Source organism: Periplaneta americana, chromosome 4, assembly GCF_040183065.1.
Source record: "Periplaneta americana isolate PAMFEO1 chromosome 4, P.americana_PAMFEO1_priV1, whole genome shotgun sequence".
Taxonomy (NCBI): Eukaryota; Metazoa; Arthropoda; class Insecta; order Blattodea; family Blattidae; genus Periplaneta; species Periplaneta americana.
This window is the reverse complement of record NC_091120.1, coordinates 60,955,732-60,975,591: the sequence shown is the minus strand read 5'-3', so window position 1 is coordinate 60,975,591 and position 19,860 is coordinate 60,955,732. Positions and strand designations below refer to the sequence as shown.

At 34.4% G+C, this 19,860-nt stretch overlaps 1 long non-coding RNA gene across 1 annotated transcript; it reads left to right on the top strand.

The window, feature by feature from the left end:
- Positions 1 to 7,295: 7,295 nt before the first annotated feature.
- On the top strand, positions 7,296 to 19,699 carry LOC138697838 (uncharacterized). Its single transcript, XR_011331623.1, has 4 exons — positions 7,296 to 7,361; positions 7,517 to 7,696; positions 11,238 to 11,495; positions 13,876 to 19,699. It is a non-coding gene; the product is annotated as an uncharacterized lncRNA (long non-coding RNA).
- Positions 19,700 to 19,860: the final 161 nt, after the last annotated feature.

The following is a 19,860-nucleotide window of genomic DNA, read 5'->3' as shown; positions in this document are numbered from 1 at the left end:
CAACGACGCTTTCAACTATTGAGATTTTTCAGTGTCAAAATTCAATGTGAAATGGGCTACAAATTTTGCTTGGAGTCCTGCATCAAGATTGGGCTCTTTTACTTGTCGTAAATTAGACACGGAACCAACAGCTATATTTTCGTTCAGTTACCTCTCTCGCAGTTTGTCCAAAGATTCATAGATGTCAGTAGTGGTGGGTGCTAGACAACTCATACATTTCTATAAAGAGGCACCGAAGCCGTCCAGAATCACATCGCTGAAGGGGATATGACAACTTATACATATCTAAGTCTATGAGAAAAGGTTACATCACCACCAGAGTTATGGTATACGGATTTTATGGCTGACGAGGAATGCATCCATGTATTGTGGGTCCCTATCACAACGGCATGGCGCGTCCACAAGTTGCGAATAGAGGAGACGCCTCCAGATATGGAGGGTAGCTACGAATATATTGAATAAGCAGTCGCGGACAGCCAATAAGGGGTGGTCCTCCAGCTTGGGGGTTGGGCGAAGTGCTAACTATCCATCACCGTAAAAAAAAACTTGTTACGAAACCCCAACATAAGCCCCGAAAAGAATGCAAATGAAACTCGGAAGGAAATTATAAATATGGGATTGTTATTATTCGGTTGAGAAGCTTTTGTCATCCAGTCTGCTCTCAAAATAGCAGGAAGTTAGAATTTATAAAACAGTTATATTGCGGTAGTTCTGTATGGTTGTGAAACTTGGACTCTCACTTTGCGAGAGGAACAGAGGTTAAGGGTGTTTGAGAATAAGGTACTTAGGAAACTAAGAAGGAGCAATATCAGCAGCTAAGAAGGGTGAAGTTACAGGAGAATGGAGAAAGTTACACAACGCAGAACTGCACGCACTGTATTCTTCATCTAACATTATTAGGAACATTAAATCCATACGTTTGAGATGAACAGAGCATGTAGCACGTATGGACGAATCCAGAAATGCATATAAAGTGTTAGTTGGGAAGTCGGAGGGAAAAAGACCTTTGGAGAGGCCGAGACGTATATGGGAGGATAATATTAAAATGGTTTTGAGGAAGGTGGAATATGATGATATAGATTGGATTAATCTTGCTCATGATATGAACTGTTAGCGGGCTTATGTGGGGGGGGGGGGGAATGAACATCCGGGTTCTTTAAAACCCGTAAGTAAGAGGAATGCAAAATATGGAGGATGATGAGGCCGGCCTAGCTGGGCAGCACAGTCGGCACGCAACTCATTTCATCAGGGGTGCACAAAAAGCTTCTTTTGGTCGCAGTGCACAGGGCTGCTCCATGTTCCGCCCGATAAACACCTCTATATTTAAAATCCACATCTTTGAATCCGTGAACTTCAAAACTAGCGGCTAGAATGGTAACCACGACGACCTGGAGTTGAGATGAATCAATTTTCATCTATATATGAACCCAATAGGTAAGAGTGACCAAGATAAAAGTAAATAAAGCTCTGGAACTATTTGTAAACTTAACTCTTAGTCCAAATTAAGAGAAGAAGACTCAAAATATGAGCCGATAAATAATATGTCGCAAACTATTCTTTGTGGGCCTTTAAAACACTCAGGTTATTATTTGTGGAACCAACGTGCAGTTACAACGGATATTTATGACAGAACTTATGCAACTTTCCGCACGAGCCATTTCCTTAAATGTCGCGCAATATCAGCAGCATCAGAAAGCTGCGTATTGTAACGGTATAGAGATAAGACGGCACGTCACGATATTTCAGTTTTATCTATTTTCAGAACACGTGTTAAATTTTTTGAAGTGACAGCCCTTGAACTGTTCATGCTTTGGTCATACGTTTGAAATCGCATATAATAATGTGTTGACATATTATCGAATTAAGAAAAATGTATTTTCTTCTTCTTTTTGTATTTCTACACAGAGACTATCAGACTGCCTTGATCACAGTAGAGTCGCTCTATCTTTTTGTGGTATTACAAGATATATCTTTATTTTATTACCTATACGAAATCTTCAGCCTCTCGCCACTTCTGTCTACCTAGCCAACCATTCCTCCATCTAGCCCTACATTAATAAGTTAACTCTGAGCGCCTTGAATTTAGAGGTTTTTTTTTTTAAATTAAATTTACACGCAAACCGTCCACGCTATTGAAATACGCCAGAGGGATAAATTATTCTTTATTAGTTTTTCTAACGATATCTACTCGCAATAGTTACCGAATAAGAGGTCGTTAAATACTTGAGAAAAAAAAAACACTTTTTTAACTATTAATTTTCCACCAATATGATATTATAGTTTTTTGTTACATGCAACATGAGCTATTCGCTCTGAAAATCTGCAAACCTATTTCACTTCCACCCCGCATATTACATTTATACAATCTATAGCGCTATGTCCGGAGAATACGAATAATATTTTCATAAGAACAAAAAAAAACTATTACAGGCTTACAAAATAAGAGTACTGAAATAAATACTTGTAAGATTAAAAAACACGGGCTTACAATCGGACTTCAGATATTTCTTTTTACGGGACGAAAACCTATGCAAAAAACAACATAATATCAGGTAAAAAGTCATATTCGGTCAATTTTGGACTTGGGATGTTTGTCAATTCAGGTCTTCGTGTAAGAAATGTAATAGATTAATATATTTTATTAAATAAAATCGATGTGGTAGTGTTAATTGATATTTCGAGTAGGTATACTACATAATTTTGTTTAAAGCTATAACCTAAAAGAAAGATTTTATGCTAAAAATCTTTTGGATTGCATTTTTCAAACGAACTGTCTCTCTAAAATGGGAATTAATGCTTTCAAAAGTATCGCAGTTCTATAAAATGTACTAAAAATGATAGGGGAGACTGTTATACCTTGATCATAGTGTACCTTGAATCATTTTTTTGTTTCTGACTTTTGGTACTACCTAGACGACTCAAACTGAAGTAGATTGTAGAGAAAGCCGCTAGGTAGCTTTGGTTATAGTTCCGGTTTTATTTATTACAAAGTGTGGATTCTGTGGACGAAACAATTTTTTTTGTACCAAAAGTAAATATTTCGTTCATTGTTATATTATGTTTTATAACACAAAACCAAACTTTATTTGTAACTATCAATCAAGTATGGTATGTTCCCTATCATCTGGTGAGTAAATTCATATTTTAATTTCCATGATTTATTCTCATCTCTAGTTTAGGCAGTCATATTTATTTAAACGTGCACTCTCTTGTACGTTGGATCACAAAACATCTTGTACCAAGGAACATATGCCAAGGTACATGATGCTATCAGTTTTTTGTTTTTTCTTTCATTTTAAGATCATGCCACGAAGTAAGTCTGGAGTTAAGAGCCCCCCCCCCAATTGATCCGGATGCCTTGAAGAAAGCTGTTGAAGCAGTTACGGCTCCTCCAGAAAATAAACTCTTTCAGAGAAGCCTGCAAATTATGGCAAATATATTTTTTAAATTATTGTGAGTTTTTACATCTATATTTCCACCTATATTCCCGTATTCCAATGTTCCAAGGTACAAGAGGGTATGATACAAGGTACACGAACCTGTTGTACCATGTAACACTTTACATATCCCTTCATTTTATTTTTTTAATCCTTAATAGATCTGTAAAACAGGAAAATACCTGTAGAAAGTTGAAAATGAATCTTCAATAATTATTTCAAACATTTTTTCAACAGTAATCACACTAGAGGTTTTGATTTATCTAGAGAAAATCAAAACTCGAGTGGGATTTAATTGACTATTACATGATTAGAAGAAAGTATATAAAGATTAGAAGAAATAAAGTACTCTAATACAATAAAATATTAAAATATTAATTGACTTACTGAAATATTCTATTTCACTAATGTTAGCTTCACCAAAACGTTTGAAAGGAGACTCCATTTTCAGTTGACTGTCTATGTTGTAAACAAATGACGATGGCAAAGCATGTTTTATAGTACTGTAAAGAATTTGCAGTTTGAAATGTTGGCAAACAAAGAAACAAGTGGTAGGAAGATGATAAAAACAGAAGAAAGTATATAGTCGTTGTTCCTGCAATAGCTCCTATGTGACATATTTATCGATTTTCAGATTTTTGCTCTATTAAACAGCTTAAATAGTGATAGAGCATATAACAAAATCTTCTGTATGTAATTATATTTCGAAAATGTAAGAATTCACAGTCTCCTATGCACGGTTGCCATAGGATGAATAAATGTGTTTTCTTTTCCTACTGAAAATTTTTATACTTTGTACATAGAAGTTATTGCAGGAACAACGACGATATAAAGATTAGAAGAAATAAAGCACTATAATACAATAAAATATATAATGTCTTACTAAAATTCTATTTCACTAATGTTACCTCCACCAAAATGTTTGAACTGAGCTGCCATTTTCAGTCGACTATCTATGCTAGAAACAAATTACGATCGCAAAACATGTTTTATAGTACCTTAAAGAATTTGCTGTTTGAAATGTTGGCAAACAAAGAAACAAATGCTAGGGTAGTGACAAAAACAAACAAATGCTAGGGAAGCGATAAAATTAAACAAATGCTAGAGATGCGATAAAATTGTGCGATAAGCAGCCATGATTGGTTAAAAGACGTCCTTTCGTGCCGTTTCATTGGTCAAAAGTAGTATGACGTAGTAAAAGTAATTTAAAAAATTTCATTTTCCAAAATGAAGAAAAATAAAATGTGAAAAGTGATTGAAGGTACAACAGTCTCCCCTAATAATTGAAACTCAATTGCTTGAGATTTGCAGTTTCTTAAACAATCCTATATCTTAGTGAAATTTAACACCTATAACAAAGCATTATTCAGTTATTTTAAATTTTGAAAAAATCTTCGGACTACACAGAGTTTCCTGGAAATCTAAAATAAACATAGATATGAGAAAGGGAACTTGATCGCTGCGCCATAATATTGTCACATCACTGCATAGATACGCATCACAGTGGAGGCACTCTCGTTGATAATAGGCCTACGCCTGGCTCACAATCTCTTGTTTGCTCACGTAGATTGACAAACTGCGCTTTCTTCAACCTTTATCTTACTGTGAACAGAAGTATGCTTTATACTTGCGATGGGGGTGAATGAATTTATTAGCTGTCACTCTGTTAGTAGGCCAGTTACATGATTAAAAACTTTTGTCATTAAGGGGTTTCCCTCGATGACATTACTTGTTTACAACCTGACATCTCGATAGTGAAATGAGCCATAACTCATTCCTGGCTGTAAATTTTATGCTGTCAAACCAGCGAATGATACATACTCGAAACACAGGCTTCCCTGACCTGCATTACGCCTTTATTTCACTTTAAGCTTTCAACGGTGATATCAGATTATCACCCCACTTCCTGCGAACTGGAGTTAATAAGGCATACAACATTTTTATGGTAACGGATCGCACTTTCAGACATTACTGCTACTTCTACTTATACTGCTACTGCTACTGCTACTACTACTACTACTACCACCACCACCACTACCACCCCACCACCACCACCACCACCACCATAGCATCAACACCATCATCACAACAACATAAACGCCTAACATTCATTCATTCATTCATTCATAGTGTTCTGTTCAAGGGCAGATCTTTCAGTGCAAAGCCAGCATTCTCCTGCCTTTCTTATTTTCTGCCTTCCTCTTAGTTTCTGTATATGAACCATATATCTTAATGTCGTCTATCATCTGATATCTTCTTCTACCTCGAACTCTTCTCCCGTCCACCTTCCTTCCAGTGCATCCTTCAGTAGGCAGTTTCTTCTCAACCAATGAACCAGCCAATTTCTTTTCCTCTTCCTAATCAGTTTTAGCATCATACTTTCTTCACTCACTCTTCCCAACACAGCTTCGTTTCTTATTCTGTCTGTCCATAGGCCTATCTACCTTTAAAATGCTTCTAGTCGCTTCTCTTTACTTCGTTGTAATGTCCGTTTCTGCCCTAGACAATGCTACACTCCACACAAAGCACTTAACTAGTCTCTTCGCAGAAGATGCTCCTTTTTCTATTAAAAGCTTCCTTTGCCATTGCTATTCTCATTTTCACACTTTTCGTATTTAGACTCGTCCAACACCCCTTCGAACGAGCGAGTTCAAGTGGTAAATTTAAAGATATCGCCTCTACGAATTGTTTGCAAGGCCCAAGTGACAGCTTACCGATCTCCAGGGACATAACGGGGTTTTCTGTTTTTTCATGCGTGAACAATGTAAAGAGTAAACAATATGCGGCATGCGCGATCCACGAAAACCACTCACATCTTCGTCCGACTCTTCCCTTTTGCATGAATGACCTTTTTCTTGGTCTAGCCAAAAGTGCCGTTGTTTTGATATTGCCGGTTATTTGGGTGCCGGATACGAGGGATTTTATTCATAGAAAAATCTTGTGTAAATATAGGTCTATATTATATTGATAATTCAATATATAAGCAGCCACTGATAACAGCCAAACGAAATAACCCACCAGTCACACTTTGTGACTTGTATCAGCTATCCTTCCATCCCAACTTCTCAAAGTGCTGCGGGCTGCGTTTCGCCGTGATTTGGCGCTCTAAAATACAAGAAAGCATCGGTACAATTTTGTTCAATTCTGTTACTAACAGTACGTCAGTCTACTTATTTTCCATAGCTAACATATTTTTTATAACATAATGATAATTAAATTGGAATATTTCTGTGAATATACATTATAGTGACGACGTGAGGATTACTGAGAACTAGCGTATTCTTTCGGAATGACATTACACCAATTTTTAAGTAAATCGCCATTTCCTGTTGTTGAACTTCATAATGTTGTTCTTCCCATTTTCGTATAAAAAGTTAACTTTTCATATATACAAATTTCAAAGAATTAACTTATATAAACAAAATCCGAAAGAAACAGAAGAAAAAATGTTATATTTTAATAAGCATACAGACCAGCAAGTAAACAGAAAATTGTTAGTAACTCATACAAAACAACAGCTCAAATATTTGCAGAAATTATTGGAAATGATAATTTTGTATTCTCAATGAGTTTTCTGTACAGCTCTGATTATTTAAAAGCGCTTTAAAGAGTGGCCGGTTTATTAGTTTGCAAATACCTCATTAAATTTATTGTATACAGTTTCTATAGAAATCGCATTCATATTCCATTCACTTTTCCATATTATAAATCATTCATTCATAATTATTTTTCATATCAATGAAACTGTTCAATTGTTCACATTACATGAATCAATGATATTAAAAACTGTTGTGAACATGTTCCCTAAAGACCTGAATCAAGTTGGCATTCAACTACATTGCATAACAGGGAATTTCCTGGTTTCCTCAGCACGAAAAAGAAAAAAAGTAGAAGGTCAAATACATCTGCCAGCACGCATAATGTGTAAGTATAATAATTACGGTAGGTACTACTGAAACACAATTACAACAGGCTCTTTTATCATTCTGAACACATCATTATCTCCATCAAATTTTATCATTTTTATAATCTACCACTGTAATCTTGCGGTTGTTTATCTGTCTCTTTTCTGTTACAAGGTTGAAGGCAACAAACAGGTTACAGTCAGCCAGGTGTATATTCTTCCTCACTGCATAGATAGACGTAAGTCAACCTTGCCTAGCATAATGTGATAAGGTGCACAGTCAGAGAACATAAACATGTGGAAGTGGATACCTAAAAAAGGCGCAGACATCAGAGACACGACTGCACAGAGCAATGTGAGTAATTATCTTGTCTTTTGAGTAATAGTTAACGTACTGACGAGATAAATGTGATACATAGGTACCAAATAAGCTATGATAAGTTAACAATAATAAATAAATATCACTTTTCTTCATTCTACTAGAATTCTCACACTAAATTCTTTCTTTATCAACAGTATGTCTTCAGTCACTGCATTTTCTGTTATTATTATTATTATTATTATTATTATTATTATTATTATTACTGCGATGGCAATAATAATAATAATAATAATAATAATAATAATAATAATAATAATAATAATAATAATAGTAATATGACAACGTTTGTGTACATGTTCATAATATTACATTATAAAACAAGTTTATAATGTTATACGTTATGGCACAAGTCAATTTTTAGGGAACGAGCAAAACGAGTTTCCTAATTTTGACGTGTGCAATAACTGTATAACATTATGAACGTGTTTCATACGTTATTTTTTGTACGAAGCATTATAAAACAATTAATAAATTATAATATTGAACTGCCCCTCATTGAGGGTAGCCCTTACGGACTCAGTATATCCTCAAAAAAACATTAATATACATATCGACCCTCACAAGTATTAACATTGTAACTCACTTTCTTCCATTTTTCAGGAAAAGCAAATGAAGTTTTAAAACGATCGTGTAAATCAGCGTATACAGAGAGTAACAATAAGATTTTACATACGATTGGGAAGGTTTAGAGCTACAATGATAGTACTGGAAGAAAAAGAAACAATTTAAGACCATATTAACTATCATAATTCAAAATCATAAAAAAGTGAGTTACAATGTTAGTATTTGGGAGGGTCGAAAACATAGATCAGATTTGTAATGATGGGTAGTTTAATATCATGATCTATGAAGAAAGAGATTGCTATGACATTGTATTAAATTAATAGGCCTATTATAGCATGGCAAATCGTTTCACAATGTTAACTTTATGGCGCAAGTTATGCCGTCATAATAGAAGTCATGACGTTTCAGTTGGCATGATAATGTTTTACTGCTCTGGTACAATAATGTGCCATATTATGCACGATTTTCACTAACGGTAAGGCTGTTTATAACGCCGGAATACAAAAATAGCTATTTATTTTATCAAGTACGCAAAATACGGTTTTAGCGGACGAATTCAGTGTTTTTGGACGAGGCGTAAGCCGAGTCCAAAATACGGGATGAGTTTGCTAAAGGTTCTGTGTACATGATGCATACATTAGTTTTTAGTAAAAGCTCTTTAAATGATATGAAATAAAATAAAATAAAAGTAAATATAAATACAATAAGTACAAAAGGCATAGTCAGTCAATTGTCATATTCTCACCACCGTCTGATAAACAAAATGAAACAATGTTGGTATATTAAAGGTTGCCATGACTACTTTAGTGGCCTAGGCTGCTAAATTTACATTTTTCTGACTGATAAAGAGTCCGAAAAGCAACTATTTTAGAGAGCATGTAGCCTACCAAAAAATACTTTATTATTTATTATTATTATTATTAATTATTATTATTATTATTATTATTATTATTATTATTATTATTATTATTACTCTTTCACAAATGATAGTGTTTCTAATTACAAATATAGCAAACTACAGTTCGGCTCCTAACAGGAAAGTGGAGATTTATCCTGCTTCCATTAGGATTGGATGTTTATCCCATGCTGCCTCAAGCAGTAGCATTGTATCATACTAACTTATTTCACCATGTAGTCCCGTTGACTGTGAATATCTAGTGTTGGCTCATATTTCGTGTCAGTACTTATAAATTCCACGCTGACACTTGTTCTTTATTTATGTAGAACGTCGCAACTTAATTTTTCCACAACTTGGCTCGCAATATTTTTCAATATTCTGGAATATCTACATTTTCATTTCGTGCGCAGATGTTAATTAAATCTACAATAACACTATATCTATCAGTAGGTACAGAGTCCGCAAAATAAAAACATTATTTTGATCTGCATGTTTTATACATATTATATTAACTACATACGTACATACTGTATATATACACACACACACACACACACACACACATACTCAAGCAATTTGCGTTCACCTAAAAAAAAAAAAGCCTATGAGGGAGCTTTTTATTCCCCCCTCGCGCCTTTATTTGTAAATACGAATGTTTTCTTGTGTAAACATGTTGGCAACTAATCACTTATTACATTCAGTATATCTACATTTAAAATATCAGTACCAGCTATCATTTTTGTTACAACCTAGTGGCTACTGTTGCTAGGAATAATAATTCAAATTTTTGGGGTAGGCTAAGTCTCAAAAGCTTCTTAAGAGCTTCGCCAATGAACACCATCATGATTGAATTACATAGTCATATGTCATTTTGTAGCATCAAGGAAAGTAGGTATTGTTATCATCCGAAAGTAGGGCACATATCTCTGTCATTCTGTTGTGCAAACCACAACTGTTATTTTGTAAGACTAGATTAATATAATGAATTGGAAATCAAGGTAGGCTATTTGAAATTCGAAATGCTGCTTTTGTTATTTTGAGAATATTTTAAAATATCGTAAAAATGTACCTAACATGAACATAATATAAATAGATGTTAACCAGTAACTCAAAGTGAATAATTCACCTTTAAAATTATGCTACATCTATTATAAAACAAAAATATTTTAACATGCTAATAATGAATTCATTTTTAAAATGATCTGTTACTAGTATTTTAATATGGACAAAAAAATTGGGAAAGGGGTGTTCAAGTTTGGTAACTCCTCCTTTCAAATATCGTACTGACCCAAATCTGGTACGACCTTGAATATAATATGACTCCAAGTTTTTGGACATTTTATTCTATATAAAAATAACAATATCTCAATATACAACCTACACTTTTTATTAAAATATCTCAGAGTGAATTTACTTACAAATTTGAAGCAGCTTTGAGTTCCAGTTTTTAGCAACATCCTCTCCTACTTATGACGTATAACAGCCATTATTATTATTATTATTATTATTATTATTATTATTATTATTATCCTCCTCCTCCTCCTCCTCCTCCTATCACCTCATCTTCTGAACTGGAACTAGATTCTTCTTCAGACTGGTATCTTCCCATAAAATAACATCCTCACTGCCACCATGTTGTTAGAAACACAGCACTTTTTTAAATCCTTTACAACTAATCCATTCCTAATGCTATTCCATGCTGTAATTATCCACTGAATCAGCAAATGTACACTATTTTTTTTTTTTCAATTTTTCTGTTGCTGTCAAAACATAGTCCGCTTTAAACGTAAATCAGCCGATACAGTCAGCACGTCCTATAAAATAGATTTCTTTTACGTCCAAAAAGGCCTTGACTGAGATTATAATACGAATACAGTTTTCACATGGCTGTTTTTATGCAAAAAATGTATCGTACTAGATTAAGGCCAATATGGTATCAGAATATCATTTCCTGTTCCCCCCTCCCCATCAAACATATATGTCAAGAAATCCCAAATATAAAATAGTTGCTATAATATAAATCGCCATCTTTAATTTAATTTTATTTTCCAGAATTTCGTCTCTACAAAGCAATCCTCAAAAGATAACAATTCCAACACTTCAGTAACAATCTGGATGAACTATCTTCCACATCGTGAAATACTACCACCTGGAGGCGAATTAATGGTGAAGAATGTACCTGGTTGTGGTGCAGGTTTTCGACTTAGTACCACGGGACCATATTTGGATACCGGAACATACTTTTGAAGAGCTATAAATATCAAAATCATATATACAAAATACTGTCCATCAAAACGGAGGAATACTAAGGTATGAAATATGTACTGGCATATACATGTAGAAGTAAGTTTTATGAACAGGCTAAATTCCGAGTTAACAACAAAGTTTTGCCACTCGAGTTATCGTAGAAGGGAATGCCAGTGGTTGTGAAGACATTATATACTTTCTAATTAAAAACTGGTCATTATCTTTATTTTAAAATAATTATTTAATTACCTTTTTAACTTTTTAGAACTAACTGCAGCATCAATTAAACAAGTGAGTGGAAGAAGGATAACATTCCAACTTCCCTAGTTTGTGGGAAAACAAAAAAATAACTATACAGAAAAAGTTAAGGGTTCTATTGGAAAACTTATTGTTATACAACTGTAGATCTAGTCATTAAGTGTTCACTCAAACAACCTTATACTTATTGGTTTAATAATTATTAATAATTAAATGTGATGAAATATTATCCTTTTTCTACTCAATGTTTTGACAACGATAAAATCATTAACTATATTGTTTTTTGTGACATGAAATGTTTAATAGTACAAAGAACACTTTGGTTTTACTATATACAATGAAGACCACAATATGAGTCTTTATTCATCCTTATCACTGTCTGCTGTATTTGAAATTGAATGCTTAAGGATGTCTTCGTAGAGTGACTTGTACTCATCAGGTATGTAGTGCGTGACTTTGAGATGTCCTCTAACTTTTTGATATTGATTCCAAGTTTCCCATTATATGCTGCAGTAGTGGGGAGCTCCACATGATCTTGTTCCTTCAACCTTAATTTTCCATGGTGCAAACCATCAATGTACTCTGAAGCCTCGACACAGCCTTTCATTATCTGTTGCCTGTACTTACTGATGTTGAATGTCAGGTTTTTATTCTCAATATCTTTACATGTTTTCTTGGAATACTGTAGCCGCCAGTGTTTGAAGTTGAGTACCTGATTGTTTGAAGCTTCTTTACTTGATATGGGGGTTGAGTTTCCTGGCATTTCAAATGATATCATACTGATTTGGAGAGTAAATCCGATCTAATCTTCGAACTTGTCGTTTAATGACTGAAAATGTTCTGTCACATGGCAGAAAACTATAACCTCGGATTTATGCCAATGCAATATTGAATAGAAAACAGATAACATTCCTAGAATGTTATTCTACTTCCACTCAACTAAGCTCCAATGCTGGTTTTAATAATGATACGAGACTGGAATATCCCCCTTTTTACACTCATTGGATAGCTTAAGCAAAACTCTACAAAATGGCTATTTCAGTTTAATTTCTCAATTTTTTTGGAATGTTATTTTTCCACTCACCTGTTCAATTTAAGTATAATATTTATCTACGTAAAGATTAATTTTTGGTCCTACAGAATATATCTGTTACGGTAACAATGGTTATTAGAGGATAAAAATAACTTGCAAGCTGGTTACATCAGTCAGTGGGTTCAAATTACTGGTTTTTAAATTAAATTTACACGAAATCCATTCATGTTACTGAAATATGCCTTACTTACTAATGGCTTTTAAGAAACCCGGAAGTTCATTACAGTCATCATATAAGCCCACCATCGGTCCCTATAATGAGCAAGATTAACCCAATCTCTATCATCATATCCCATCTCCCTCAAATCCATTTTTATATTATCCTCCCATCTACATCTCGGCCTCTCCAAAGGTCTTTTTCCCTCCAGCCTCCCAACTAACACTCTATATGCATTTCTGGATTCGCCCATATGTGCTACATTCCCTACCCATCTCAAATGTCTGGATTTAATGTTCCTAATTATGTCATATGAAGAATAAAATGTATGCAGTTCTGCGTTGTGTAACTTTCTTCATATTGAGGGATAAATGATTCTTTATTAGATTTCCTATCAATATGGACAAAAATCACGATCCTATTCGCAAGAGCACTGAATAAGAGGGTGTTGAACATTTGGGAAAAACATTTTCTTTTTCTGAGAAAACTATGAATTTCCCACCAATATGGTATTACACATTTTTGTTGCATACAACATGAGCTATTCACTCTGAAAATCTGCAGAGTTACTTCACTTCAACTCTGTATATTTTATTTTTAATGCAATAAGTAGTGGTGTTAATGATAGAGATTCTTTTGTGACTACCTTTCAGTCTGCATGACAAAAGACAGTAGGCTTACTGCAGGTGCAGACAGTTAAAGTGCTACTTACTGCTAAGATTTTAAATCAGATGCACTATATTTACAAGTAAATATATATTTCTATCACTAACGAAGTATATTTTTATATCCAGCTTGTAAACTGTCAAGCAAAACATATATTATTACAATATACGATTGTAATTTTTATTTTCTATATGAAGTTAAATAATCATGAAAAACGATTTGAATTCTAAATAAAATAAATATATAGATGTTAATTTTCTAATTTGCAGGTACTTCAATCCCATGGTCAGGACACCAAATATGCTGTTGTTAATGCTGAATTCTTGGCAATAAAGCCATTGACTTTCTTGGTCTCCAATATTTCTCACACTCAGTGGGTTTAGAGGAAAGGGCTGGTCATCACTGAAGATGATCATGGTCCATTTCTTCCTGAAGACTGCACTATGGACAAAGTGCTGAAGAAGACATCAAATATAAAAAATATAAATACGAAAGAAAGTGAGATACCTACCTCCACAAATTATCAATACATGTTATATAAAAGTTCATAATTGTTACAATAATTCAGGGTATCTATGACATATGTTTCATGAAATTATCAGGTGCAATAGGGTAATGTGATATTCATTCTTGATTTACAACACTTCCAACATTTGTATATCGAATATGATAATATGTTAAAACTTGTGAAACGAACAGCTTTTAACATCTTCCCTTACTATATATTTTACCAGTTTTGTGAAAAAAGTGTCATATTTTTTTTATTTTCGTAAAGAGGTCATTTAATATTGCAGAATCACTGTACATCACTAATTTTCTTACATACTTAAAAACTCACTATGAAATAGACAATGGGACTCAAACGAGTTAACTGGGGTTAATAAATTTTGACACATGTTAGCAACCCGAGTTAACTCAGGATAATAAGGGAAGTGGTTAATATGTACTGTATTAACATACTACTAAAAATTAGGACAGTACTATACTTTGTTACCAGTTTTAAAGTGGTTTGAGCCATTTTTAAATAGTCTAGGGAGGTTTTGTGCATTATTCCGGTGTCTTATTGCTTGAAGTAGTTCTGTAAGGAGGGATATATGACTAGTGATGGGAGTGTGTTTGTGATAGGTAGTATTGTGCGAACAATGTGTGCGTTTTGAAATTCACACTATTAGATACAACACTGCCTAACAAACACATCCACACCACTATCAATACATATCCCCTCCCACAACGACTTCTAGCAATAAATACCAGAATAACGCGAAAAATCTCACTAGTCTATTTGAAAATGGCGCACACCACACCAAAACTAGTCACAAAGATATAATACCTTCGTAAGTTTTAATAGTTAACATAGTACTGTATACATATTAAAAGTTGTTAGTTTAACGAGGTTTAAGATATCATTGAGGCTATCAAGTGCAAAACTCGCCTTATCCAAAATAAAAAAAAAAAAAATGAGTTACATATGGGATGATGTACTTCTTACAGCTCTCTATCTACCGATATAGTCGGTTTGTGCAAATCTTGTCTAATTCCTCTTCCACAGAACTCAGAAAACTACTATCAAATGCAAAACTGTCCATATCCATAACGGTTTTTCCTGTTTTCTGACAAATCACTTTACCTGAATAAGGCGAGTTTTGCATTTGATAGTTGGTAATGTGACATAATGGACGTTCAAAAAATATATCATAATCCTAAAATGAAGCAGAAGATAAATGTTAACTTGGTGGTCATGTGGAAAGAAGTACAATGAGCTGATGTGATATTAATGGATGTGCAACAAAATATATCGCAATCTTAAAATGAACCAAAAAATAAGTTATTTTGATGAGTAGTGGGAAAAAGAACATAAATTCCTGCAGAATGAGACTGTATAGTTATGGCGGAGTTTTAAATGATTATATAATATTACAATGAAACATGATGTAGATGTGAAACAACCACTGAATTAAAGTACTATAACTCTCAGTGGCGATTCCTTGGGGGAGGGAAGGGAGGAACGTCCTCCTCACATTTTCTCTTTTGAAAGTAAATGCTAAATAAAATATGTGCCTTGAAATTCGAGGAAGATTCGATAATTTTTAACTTCACAGCTACAAGAAAAACTCGGTTGATCATGTGCTGTAGAAAACTGTGAGAAAGATGCGAGATTGTCTGTGTGGAGGAAAGGCACTCCATTCCTCCTCTACTGCAGTTAACACACATAGACAACAGTGAACTAGCGGCCAGAGAAAGAAGCAGAGTTTTAAAGCAAGTAAATGAACGGCGAGGGAGGAAATCCTCCTCTGAATCAGTCATGGGTGGGAAATAGAAACAGACTGGTCATGCAGCAAGCGCGCTACTGCTGCCACCTAACGATGTTGCATTCAACCAGACTATAACACATCTAGGAGGAGACACAACAAAAACAGTTTTAACGCAACGCTATGAAAAATCAAAAATATTATTCATTGCACTTTATATAGGCTACTATTCATGGTTTGAAACTTTTGTGGATATTTGAAAGTTAAAGTCGGGTTTATGTAGTTGGCCCCTGAAATTCACTTCTATTCATTGTTTACTAGACAGGGCAACAACCAAGTTGTGAGTTTTGTACAAATATATTTGAAACTGAAAGTAGGTACTCCAAACTACATCATTTTTAACATAAAAAATTAATCGGCCACCAGCAGCTTTGAATAATAATGACAGTATGACTTTACAAGAACTGACATTCTTCAAAAGCATGTGATACTGAACTTGTAAAATGTACATGTGGCAACACAGACCACGTGGGTGGGTGCAGTGTTCTCGCTTTCCTCAGATTATTTCCCATTCCCATTTCTGTAAAACGGTTCGGTTACGAGTTAGTAGCTAGTCTCTTCCAACACGTGTGATGCTGTAGTGTGCTCGAAAAATGCTACGAGGTTGTGAATTTCTTTGTAATTTTTAATTTGCGCAATTAATCAACAATGAATGGAAGTGAAAACATAATATATTTTGGACAATTTAGGAAACTCAGTTTACAAGAACAGATTATTACTATACAGAAGAGAAGGCCAACCCCAACACTACCTGGTCTTACATGTATGCATGAAGGCTAATTTGTAGCATGATTTATTCAAGAAGATGTCATTTCGTGCTGTTAACTTCTTTCCTCCTCTTCAGAAATATGCAGGAACCGCCACTGATAACTCTCCAAGTTTTCGTTCGGTCATGACTGTTATGGTTATCTACCAAATGATCATTACCAAACTGTTATTGTTACTGTTCAGAAGTGTTTAGTGATGAGGCCATTTTTAATATTTCCTAGCATATATATCGACACAACGTGAGTACACAGACTCATGAAAATTCACATCCCCTCTCGAACATGAGCGCACTAGCTTGAAAGTCAATATTCTTGTTTTCGTTTTAATGTCCAAACATTTGGTGATAAAGTCATTAGTTTTTAGTTTTCTTGCACTCCAATATTTTTTAGGGATAATATCGTGCAAGAATGGGGCCATGCATCTGTTGAGTTGGTTCAGCTTCATCACTTCATCCGAAATGCACATTAAAGTTTCGTGTGTTATAAATTCCTGTCTTGGAGGTGGCCTGTTAAACCCATCCATAGTTTGCACATTGTAATGTAGTTCACGGTTCTTGGGGGTATTACTCCAGGATTAGTTAAAATAATCTTCCATTTCTTGCCTTTAGTGCTATTGTCACTGATACTTCCAGATGAATTTAATTTAATTTTTAATTAATTATTTTAGAGACTAGAACGAAAGATTTCGGTTATAATTATGTAGAATTTTGGTACCCTTTTTGCCAAGAAATCTGCTGTTTCATTACTGCTTATACCACAATGAGAGGCGATTCACTATAGAGCAATTTTTTTTATTCAATCTGTATATCAATTTAATACTGTATATGGTATGCTCTCACAATAAATAAAATGACTGGTATCTTCTTCTTCATGAAATCCACTGTAACCTCGCAGAATTACCTTGATATGTTGGAAATTATAGCAGCATCCCAATTTCCAACACCAATATAATATTTCAGCAAGACAGTGCTTCTACGCACTTTTCCTTCAAAGCTAAGAAATTCGTAAATGAAACATTTTTACATATTGGACAGGGTGAGTGGAAACCTCACTCCTCTAGACTTTTACCTACTATAGGATTAAATCAAGCAAATTGTGTATAATGTAACAATAGCAACATTACCCATTTGAAATAATGAATAAAAGAAGCTATCGCAGCCATCATTCCTGGTGTTCTTGGAGTATCCGATGTAAGTCAGGTTACCTGATGAGCTCAATAGTGAGTGCACAGTAATAACTGGGAGAGTTTTTCTTCGATTTAATGGTTATCTCTAATCTATATCATGTTTCATTATAATTAGGAATATACAATCATTTACAACTTCACCACAACTTTGAGGACATAATATATTTTGCCACTAGACCAGGCCTTAAAAAATACGAACTGTAATACTATGTTGTAAAAAATAACGCATTCACGATGCAGCTGCATATTTACTTCGTTCTGACTACAAAAAACCAAACACATTACCAGTACCAGTACAATATATATTTTTGGCCAACAAAAGTAGGCCTACTGTATTTCCTGTGCCAAACATTATTAGCACTTCAGTACTTATTTTAAAGAGTGAATACTTTTAGCAGAGATATAAATTGAGAGAAAAATAAGGAAATATTAAGGCTGTGAAGACAGTTGGTATTATTATGTTATTTGTAAAAATTTGTCTTGTATGTGTAATCGAATAAAGCAAATAAACTAATGATAACAATTAAACATAAAAGAAGCAAAGTATCATGTGGGAATTTGACATACTTGTTATATCTTCGTATAGCCAAGTCTCACCGTGCATTTTACTGTTTTTCTTATTTTGGTCAACCTAACCTCACATTTCGAGTAAGTTACTCATATACTTCATATTTTACAAATATGACAGTAATGTCCAGTGACGAATTCTGGTCATACAAGTTAGTTTAGGTTTCAGGGTATGCATTATTATTCAATCGACAATTATCCATTCCCCTAGCAGAGGTACAGGGTTTATCACGTATGATGCAATCACCTGGCCACATCTGCCATGGTACATCCACTGCATATGCCTAGCACAGTTGCCACATCACGGCCCAGCTTGTCTCCCCTGAGCTGTGTGTAAACTAAGAAGTAATGTCACTAGATTAAGCTTACCTTTATTTACAGAAGGTGCTCAAAATGATGTTCCTCTACTACTAGAGAAGCCTACCTTTTAAACACATTATTAAACACTTGACCAATTTTGGCTGCCAAAATTGTTGAACTCACAATCACTGAAATGCTAAATGAAGGAACGCTTTCCTCAGATCTCTTTCTGTTATCTCATCTAATTTTTCCTCAGTTAGAATGTTTGGTTTTCTAGTTTTCTTTATGTTTAACATGGATCCAATCCCTTTAAATTTTTCTAATAATCTGTATATTGTTGATTTATTTGGAACATGTATGCCGAAATATTTCTGTATAAAAGCAAGCTGACATTCTACATACAACTCTGTTCTTGCATAGTTTAATACAATAAATACTCGTTGCTCTCTACTGTACGAGGAGCGTCAATAAAGTAACTTTCCCACTCGTCCCACAGCTAGCAAACAATATGTTGCACAAAGCGACTGCATGTACGTGATAGAATAATGTCCTGGCATGGCACATGCGCTAGCAGAACTTCCCGAGTGCTCTCAGTAGCTTCATTGCATTGGAAGATGGACGCTCCTATTCCAGCTCCTGCCGCATGTGAAGTGCGATCAATGATAAAGTTTTTGAATTCACAGGGCACAGCGCTGATTGAAATTTATCGTCAGCTGTGCCAGGTCTATGGACCTAACGTCAGTGTTAATGCTGTAGACAATTTTCAGCAGGATGCCAAAATGTGCATGACGAGGAGCGCAATGGCAGGCCTCATCACAGAAGACCTTGTGGAGCAACGCACCATCTGCTTGCTCATGAAATTACTACTTATGTAGCGAGTTATTTCTGCTTTTTGCTCAAGATTCAGTTTAAGTTTTAAACTCTTCCTACCAGATGACTGAACAAGTAGACCGGCATTTAAAAATTGTGAAGAGACCCTTAAAAAATTGTCAATTACAAATAAATCTTATCACTTACACTGGAATTCACTTATGCATACGAACATCATATAAAAGTTCAAATGTAACGAAATTAATATGCTTAAAGATCCCATCATAAACCACATATATATAACATTTTTTGTAA